Raw genomic sequence first — 8,731 nt, forward strand, 5'->3', positions numbered from 1 at the left:
GCCAACATTATTTTTTAGGTGTCCTGTCCCACTAGCTTGGGTCAAGTCTCTCACTACAGGTGGAAAATAATGGCAGAGGGTCCGATGCTCCTGAGTATGCACAATTAAACTAACCTTTGGCTCATCAATGTGCCATTACAATTAGAGAACTTGATATTGTAGCAAATTTATGAGAGAAAAAGAATTGAGCCTAGAATTTTATACTTGATCTTACTAGTATTCTAATATGAAGGAGAGTTGAGATTTCCAAAAAGTTATATACCACAGAAAGATGAAAAATACTTCCATGAAAAAAAAAATTGTGAGCTGAAAAAACAATGTATGAGCAAATAATTTATAAATATTAAATTTACCTCTAAACAATTATTTTGCTTTATTTTGAAAAATATTGATAGCAATCTTATACCAAAATCTAAAGTATACTCAAAGTAACAATGAAAGCGTGCTTGCATTCTAGTTTGTATAGATATTCTTTAAGTTTTAATAAATATGTAGAAATATGGAAATAGTCATCATATTATTTGGATGAAAAATATTACAATTAAGGAAGCAAAGTCACTAAGGAAAAAGCAGAAAGGTAACAACAAAAAGAGCAAGAAACAAAGCTGAATAAAATTTTAAATATCATGGCATGAATAAAGTTAAATACATTAGTAATCACACCATATAAAAAGCTACATTTTATATTAAGAAGTAGCTTAATTGTAAGTAGCTTAATTGTAAGAAGTTGTAAATTCTCATTTGATTTTTTAAAATGTGAATACTGTATAAAGAGACAAAGCTTAAAAATGACACAAAATAATGCAATATTAAAAAATTTATCAGGCAGATGTTAAGTAAAATGGAGATGTAACAAAACTAACATTAGACTGAATATTTAATATATTAACCTTTAAATGAGATTTAAAGTAGAATAAAATAGATATTTAATAATAATAAATGTTATACAGTAGAAATACCTTAGTCATAATTATTCAAATACCTAACAAAACAATTTAAATATATTAAAAGTTTAAAATTTAATTTAAAATACATAATAAAATATAAAAATATTTGACAAGTCATGATTATTTTAGAAGACTTCAATAAAACTTTCTCATCAATTTTAAGGTCAAGAAGCTTTACTGGCTATTGGTTAACAGAAGTATATAGCTTGCTATATATAATTTCCTTCAGAAAATGAGAAATTCTAAAAGACAACCCAGTATAGTAAGGGCACAAACAGATATTTCAGCAAAGATACACAAATCAATTGCTTAGTAAAAATTTACATAGATGTACAAAAGCATTAGTAATCAGAGAAATGTATATTTAAAGTTTTTAAACTAATTATCAAACTTCAAAGACTGTGATCGTATCCAGTGTTGCTGAGCATACAGAAAAAGAATAACTTCATATAGAGTGGGATCATAAGTGGTAAATCTTTATAAGCAATTCACCAGTATATACCAAAATTAAAAACACTCAGTCTTTGATATAGCAACATCAATCTCATGAAATATTTGTGTGTTTGTTTAAAGATGCTACTGTAACAATTTCATCAGTAGGAGAATATTATAATACTTTAAACAATTATGTTATAGTCCTAAAAATTAGCTAAACCTACACATATTGACATAAATATATTGCTAAAATGTATGATTAAGTAAAAAAATAAAGTTCTAGAAAAATTCACAGAACATTTATAGAAAAATAATATTTGTATATAAATACTTAGAAAAATTACAGTGTCTAGACATAGAATTCTTAACCTTAGAAATTTCTGAGGAGGGGGCAATAAAGCAATAAGAAAGACTATAATGTCATGTTTTTCTCTGCACATTGTTCAGAAAAAGATGGCTGCAGTCATCCCTCCCGACACCCTTAGCAGCTAACTTCCAAACAGAAGTGACTGAGCACTTCTTCCCTATGTAACCATGTGTTCGTACGCATGAACAGGCTTCCATTCATGCGTACCAAACACATGGTTACATGGGGAAGAAGTGCTCACTCTGGCAGTGCACCACTATTGTTTAACCTGCATATAAAAAGCACTGCCTCCCCGTGGGGCTCGTTGTGTCCTTGCTATAATAAAGAGTTATGTCACAGTTTCCCGTATTTTCTTTCAAGTGCCAGAGCCTTGTACCCTTTACCTCAGAACCTAGAATCTTCAGCAACACAACATTATTTGAATATTTTTTAGAAAGTAACTATTAATGTTCTATTTGTGAAATTAAAATAGCAAAAGCGGGCAGGATGGGTATTTACTCTGTATTGCAATTAAGATCATTAAATTATCAAGGTGGTTAGTTATCAGATTCGTAAGTGGAATGACAACGATATGAATTTAGGAAGGTTCATTCTAAAATCATTTTTCTTGTTGTTTCTTGGTTTTTGGTATTATTGAAAACATTAAAGATGTAAGAATTTAGTAATTTATACTTTTTCACAGACTTGCCTTTTCATTAACTAGACACCTGTACTTCATCAGATTCTCAAAGTATCAATGTATTAGATTAAGGTTTGACCAAATGGTACATTTGCACTTCTGCAGTTTTCTCCATGTTCAATTGAGTATAGTAGCAAGTTGTCATTCTGCCTTATGGTCTACATCATCTCCATATGGGAGAAATGTAATTATTCCTAGTGAACATCAGTTGAAAAAACGCTGAATTGTTTTCAATTCATTTCTTTTAAGATGTTACATGTTACAAAGATGTCAATCATCTGCATTATTTTTTTTAATTTTACAAATGTTACATAGTCTGAGCAGTTCATTCTGCCGATAATTTAAGGTAACGAGGATTTTATTGTATATTAAATCAGGTTTATAAGGCACTTGATGAAAATGTGAACATCATAAAGGAAAATAATCCAGTCATGTAACTGTAAGACCTAAAGGCTGTTTTGCTTGCAGAAATATTTGGAAATAAGTTTATTATTACCTTATGAAAGTCAGCAAGTATGATTGATGAAGGGGGGAAAAACACTATCTTGGTTAAAGATACACACACACACACACACACACACACACCTGATATTCTGATAGATTCTAAATATTATTTGTGGCATAGAGCCTAGTTTATTTCCTGGTTGTTTTATAGCTTGGATTTCATTGGTCTCCTATTGTTGAACTACATCATTTGCTAAATATAACATTAAAATTGAGAGTACTTAGCAACTTAGCAAATAGTAGACTCATTGCTTAGATCCAATCCTAAATCTGATCATTACTAACAGGAATTATTCGCTTTTTTAATCATCTAAACAAATTCTTCCCTTCTAGGCAAATTTAGATGCTATATCTAGGTCATGAAGCTCATCATAATATTAAATGTTGGGATTTTGTTACTTGAAAGCTGATTGTATGTGTGTGTGCATGCACACTGGTATATCTGTGTGCTTATAGGTAAAAAATATGTAAAAAGAACAGGAAATCAAAAAAGGGAAGATCATTTTCAAAATTGTTTCTCATATTCAAGATGGAAGATCTTTGAGAAGACAGTCCGAATTAATGTAGAGAGTTGATTTATTCTCTACACTTTTCTCTTTAATTTTTATTTGTGAAATACTTTGCCTCAGTTGCCTTGGTTTTCATGGACTTTTTCTAGATAACTTAAGAAAGATAGGACAGGTCAGTAGAATCCTCTAGAACTTTTTGTCAGGCTGATAAGTAGTGTTTAGACATTCTTCTTCTCCTACTTCCGCCCCACCCCAGCCCAAGCAATACAATGGCTAACATCTGGTAGTTTTCAGAGATAAACTACTGGGAAATTTCAAGAGATAATGATGACAATAGAAAGGCAATAACTACCATTCTTAGGTGAGCTCCAAATCAGGGTTACATGTATAATGTTTCTACTTGCTTTATTAAAATTTATACATAATAATCTCTGCCCAGGGTTCTTGTGATTTTATCAGTAATAGTATAGCTAAGTATTACCCCATCCTCAAACAGAAACAGTGCTTCAGTGCTCCATGCATTAAAACTATGGGAATATGCCTATTCATATCAGAAGCTAGACTAAAAACAGAAAATCATCTAAAAGGACAATAATTTCAAGTAGGTACTGGAAATACATCCATATGAGGAATAGAGTAACATGAAAAATGCTATTGAAGTAAATTTATTGAGATTCATGCTATACAGTGGAAGGAAAAACATTTGCTTCAGAGTAATCTATGATATTAACCAAAGTCTAGTTTTTGTAAAAGATATATGTGAGTGTCTTTCATACAGTAAAAAAGTGAATCTGAAGGTAATATCATCTCTGTTGATTTTTAAGTTGGAAGCTCTGCAGGTGTCAGGGAAATTTTATTGTAACTATTATTTCTCAAACATCTACCACACTGTCTGGCATGTAAAATATGTCCAATACATACTTTGATGGTTAAATAATGTTTATAAAGCAAATAGTTCAATGCCTACCAAGTAATATTGGTTAATAAATGGAAGACATTATTACTTTTAATGTATATCAAGAAACAGAACTAGAGTAACAACTTATAATTATCAGAGTGGTTGTTCAGCTCAATATCTTACGCACATGGCAATTATATGAGGTTCAATAATTAAAAGTTCTCTGAGATTCCATATAAGACTTTAAGATGAAGGACATTGTAAAGGAGGAGGAAAAAAAAGCATGAGCAGATATTATAGAGGTCGAAGACCTCCAGGCATGGCTCCAAGGATCTTTCTCAGTTAACACATGAAATACTTTCTTTTCAGATCATGAACCCAAAATGAACATGCAAAGTTCCCTAGTCTCAGAGGAGCCAAATACTGGTAAACAGCTCAATCCAGTCTGTGTAACCATTTAAGTCAGGTGCAAATCAGCAACCTACACATTTTCAATAAACAATATATACAAACTGGTACAAGGTAACTTCCACTGGGTTTTGGTCTTTAAAAATCACATTGTAAATCACCAGCTAGTAAGTTTTATACCTATCTTGGCTAAGGGTCAGTCCTGTGGTTCGAGGAATTGGTGGAGATATGCAGAGTGCTACCCAAGCTACCCACACATAAACCTATCCTTGCTCAACACCTTCATGGAAACTTGAAAAAAGCATCCTTCTGATGTAATCTGGAGCAAATATTCTTCCTTTGGAAAACAGCCTCAGTGGCACATAGCTTGAGAAATAAATCCGGGCTGCCCACTTGTTCCCAACGGTAGTTGCTTCTGTGTAGGGTATAAACTGTGCATTAGTTTATAATAGACATGAGGCAAGAGAAATATGTGGAAGAAACATAATTTGGACCCCTGATGTTTCCCTGGGTGTGGCCAATGCACTAGGGGGACAGAGTCAATTGTGGGCAATGGTCAGAGACTCAAACTAGCAGAAGTGCTTGTTAAATTGGTGACCTCTATTCCTGAATATCCTGAACAGTGATATCAAAAAGGTCTAAACTATGCCAGTAACAAAGCAGAGCCTGAAAAGAAGCATGTGGAGAACAAGGCAAGCAGGCAATGTCTAAATGGTATATAATTACATAATAGTGTGTAGGTAAACAAATGATTAGTGCAAGTCTCGCCAGCCTCTTCTTGTTCAGAGACAGGACATATGATTTTGGAAGGCTTATGAGAAAGAGATTAGGTCTTGTTTTTGTGACTACTTGAAGCCAGGCAGATTCAAGGAGGTGGTTTCAATGCAGAAGAGGCAGGACTACAAGTACCAGAACTGTGGTTTAAAGTGAGCATGTGGTCCCAGCCACAAGGCACATACCAAGATAGCACACCAGGTGGGACAGAACATAAGCATAGGAACACTAAACATAACACTTTGATGCTTACTTACTCATCCTGTAAAAGGCTTTTTAAAATCCAGCCTACTTAAAATGGCATCGAGACACAAAATAGCATTCTGGTGCTGAAGAGTCCAATTCAAATTCCGGCTCTGTGACTTATCGCTGTGTTGTTTAGACATGTTGTTAGTTTTAAAACTATTCTTTTTTCAGTTTCTCAATCTGTAGAATAGGATGATAATAGCACCTTCTTCACAGGAGTGCTTAGAATCAAATAACATAATAATAAATGTAGGGTTCTTAGAACAGTGTCTGCCACAACATAAAATATAGGCAGTATGTGTTAGCCACTGTTCTTCTTCCCAGAGACTAGAGTGGAGTTATGCTTCAGTGGCAGTGTAGAGGCTTCCCCATGCTTTCAACCTGGCCAGCTTCATCTGTGCTAATGTGTCTGGAACTGGTCAGAGCAAACCTTTCTCCTCTCATTAATTCCCATGCCCTGTTGAAAAATTTGTATCAACAACTCTCATTTATGCTAGACTTCCTGACCCCCTGCTGACCTCTCTGGTTCCTAAGGACCAAACTATTTTTATTTTTGTGGACTTTATGCAGTAAATTGATCTTTGGGAACTGATGTTTAGCTTACTTCCTTAACCATATTTATCTACTATACTTTTAAACTCCATGTAGGCAGAAGTCACATCTATTTTTTTTTACCAAAATGGGTACTTAATATTTATCAGAGTATCTGGAACACAGTGGAATCACAATCAATTGTTTGTTTTAAAAAGGAGGGATTTAGCCTTGCCACATGAACCTGACATTTGATTCTTCTCCTTTGATAATAAACTCTGGTTCTCTTTTTTGACACTATTCGTGTCTCAATTTCATGTTGCCTCTATTTTCACTTTTATAAGTTAATATCTTATTCTCTTTCACTTTTATAAGTTAATATCTTATTCTCTTCAGTGTCTAGAACTCAACCTAGTAGCATTTCCCAATTTGGGACCTGTGAATGGAACCTGGACATGAAGTGTTTTGATATGTTAGTATGAGAATCAAGAAAAATTATTGTACCAATAACTTCAGAATGCATTGCATATTCAATAATAAAATACATTACCTCATCTGAGTCCACTGAATTTGTGTATTGTGCTTATATCAACATGCATACACAATAAATTTGAGGATAAAACAGGTAGTTATTGTGGAAAACAATCATATCACACAATAAGATGATATACAATAGATTATACCTTCAAAATACATCAAAATGACTTAAAGACTTAGTTTTTCATTCTTGCTAAGTATATCTAACCACCCCCAAATCATCTTAGTAGTAATTGCAATCTTAAAGATATGCTATTATTGTCTCATAATAACTTGGACCTGACAGTGTTCTCTCAAATTATTTGATAGATGTGGAAACTACCCCTAAAAAGATGGTCTTTTGTCCTAAGTATATTATAATATAGAGGCAGAGTGTGTTTTCTCCTTATGAACTTGCCATAAGAAAGATAAACGATTGGTCATTTTTCTATAGAATATATAGTGTATATCTCGGTCAGGATTCATTATATCTTACATAATAATAACTGGCCACACACCTTGGCAATGAGGTTTTGTCTTTTTCATAGGGTGTATCTTCATGCTTGGTGCTTCAACCTCTACTGGTTCATATTTAGCCCATCTGTTTTTTTCTTTAAAGTACAAACATAACAGTTATTGACCCTGCATTGTATGGTGTTAAATTAGTTGCAGGTTTGAATAAAAAAAAAAAAAATTGCTTTCCAAGCAAGATGGATCATTTACTTATTTCATCAGGCATTTGTAGCAGTGAAAATCAAGAAGACTTTAATGACTTAAATTTTCTTTTTATTATGCTATTGAACAAATTACAGAGCTAATGAGATTTACACTAAATGGAAAATCTCTGCATCACCTGCTGTTTTATGGTTCTTAGGAAAAAATTATTGATACTTTTTCTCCTTCTACAATTAAACAAAGTTTTGTTTTTAAACAACATTTTCTCTGTGAATGTAAAATATAAACCCACATTATTATTCCTTCATGGAAAATATTTGACATGGTAAATGAAATGCATAGTTCACATTAAGAAGCTTCTTTTACATAGAAGTATTTAATCAAAACAGTGCAGTGGTAGAAACTAAGTTTGCCATTAGAAACCTGAGGTCAAATCACAGCTCTGTTCATTTTAGTTTTTATTTATTTATTTATTTATTTATTTATTTATTTATTTAATTTATTTTTACTCCTACATCACCTGGTCTTCCTAGGTGGTCTCCCATCCAAGTACTAACCAGGCCCAATCCTGCTTAGCTTCCGAGATTAGATGGGATTGGGTGTGTTCAGGGTGGCATGGCCATAGACTCATTTTAGTTTTTAAATTGGGCCAATTACTTAATATCTCAGCCTCAGTTTTCTCAGATAAAAAATGTCAATACTCCTGTGAACTAGTTGTCAGGGTAAACATATGAAAGCAACTAGACCAATGCCTAAAATGTTATAAAAATTCAGTAAATAGTAATGGTGTTGAAGTTGTCATTGAAGTTGAAAACCATGTCCTTAACTATATGTTTTGGTTATTATATTTTAAAAGTTGGTTTTGGTGGCGACGAATAATTCTGATATTATAAATATACTAACCTACCTTTAATATTTCATTAGAGTGTACTACAAGACATAAAGGTTTAAGAAGAAAAAAAAAGAATTAGAAGGAAAATAGATTTGATGAGAATAGCAAATCATAAACCATTATCATGATAGCTCAATACTTTCATATGGACTTAATAAATAGGAAAGAATCTTTCTAAATTTGATTGTGTGATAGCTTGAGGCAAAGGAAAAAAGAGATTAAAATAATAGATGTACATTGGTCATAATTCACATGGAGAAATTACTTTATTTGGCAGTTTATGCAATTTTTTCTGCGCTCTCATACTCATCAAAGCCTTTTCCTCCATGCTGTTAAAATAACACTGTAGC

The 8,731-nt window shown here is 32.7% G+C and overlaps 1 pseudogene; it reads right to left on the reverse strand.

Annotated features, from left to right (window-relative positions):
• Positions 1-7,997: 7,997 nt before the first annotated feature.
• On the reverse strand, positions 7,998-8,116 carry LOC120612104 (uncharacterized; annotated as a pseudogene).
• Between the last annotated feature and the right edge of the window lie 615 nt (positions 8,117-8,731).

The sequence above is a fragment of the Pteropus medius genome, unplaced genomic scaffold (assembly GCF_902729225.1).
Source record: "Pteropus medius unplaced genomic scaffold, Ma_sr-lr_union100, whole genome shotgun sequence".
NCBI classification, from domain to species: domain Eukaryota; kingdom Metazoa; phylum Chordata; class Mammalia; order Chiroptera; family Pteropodidae; genus Pteropus; species Pteropus medius.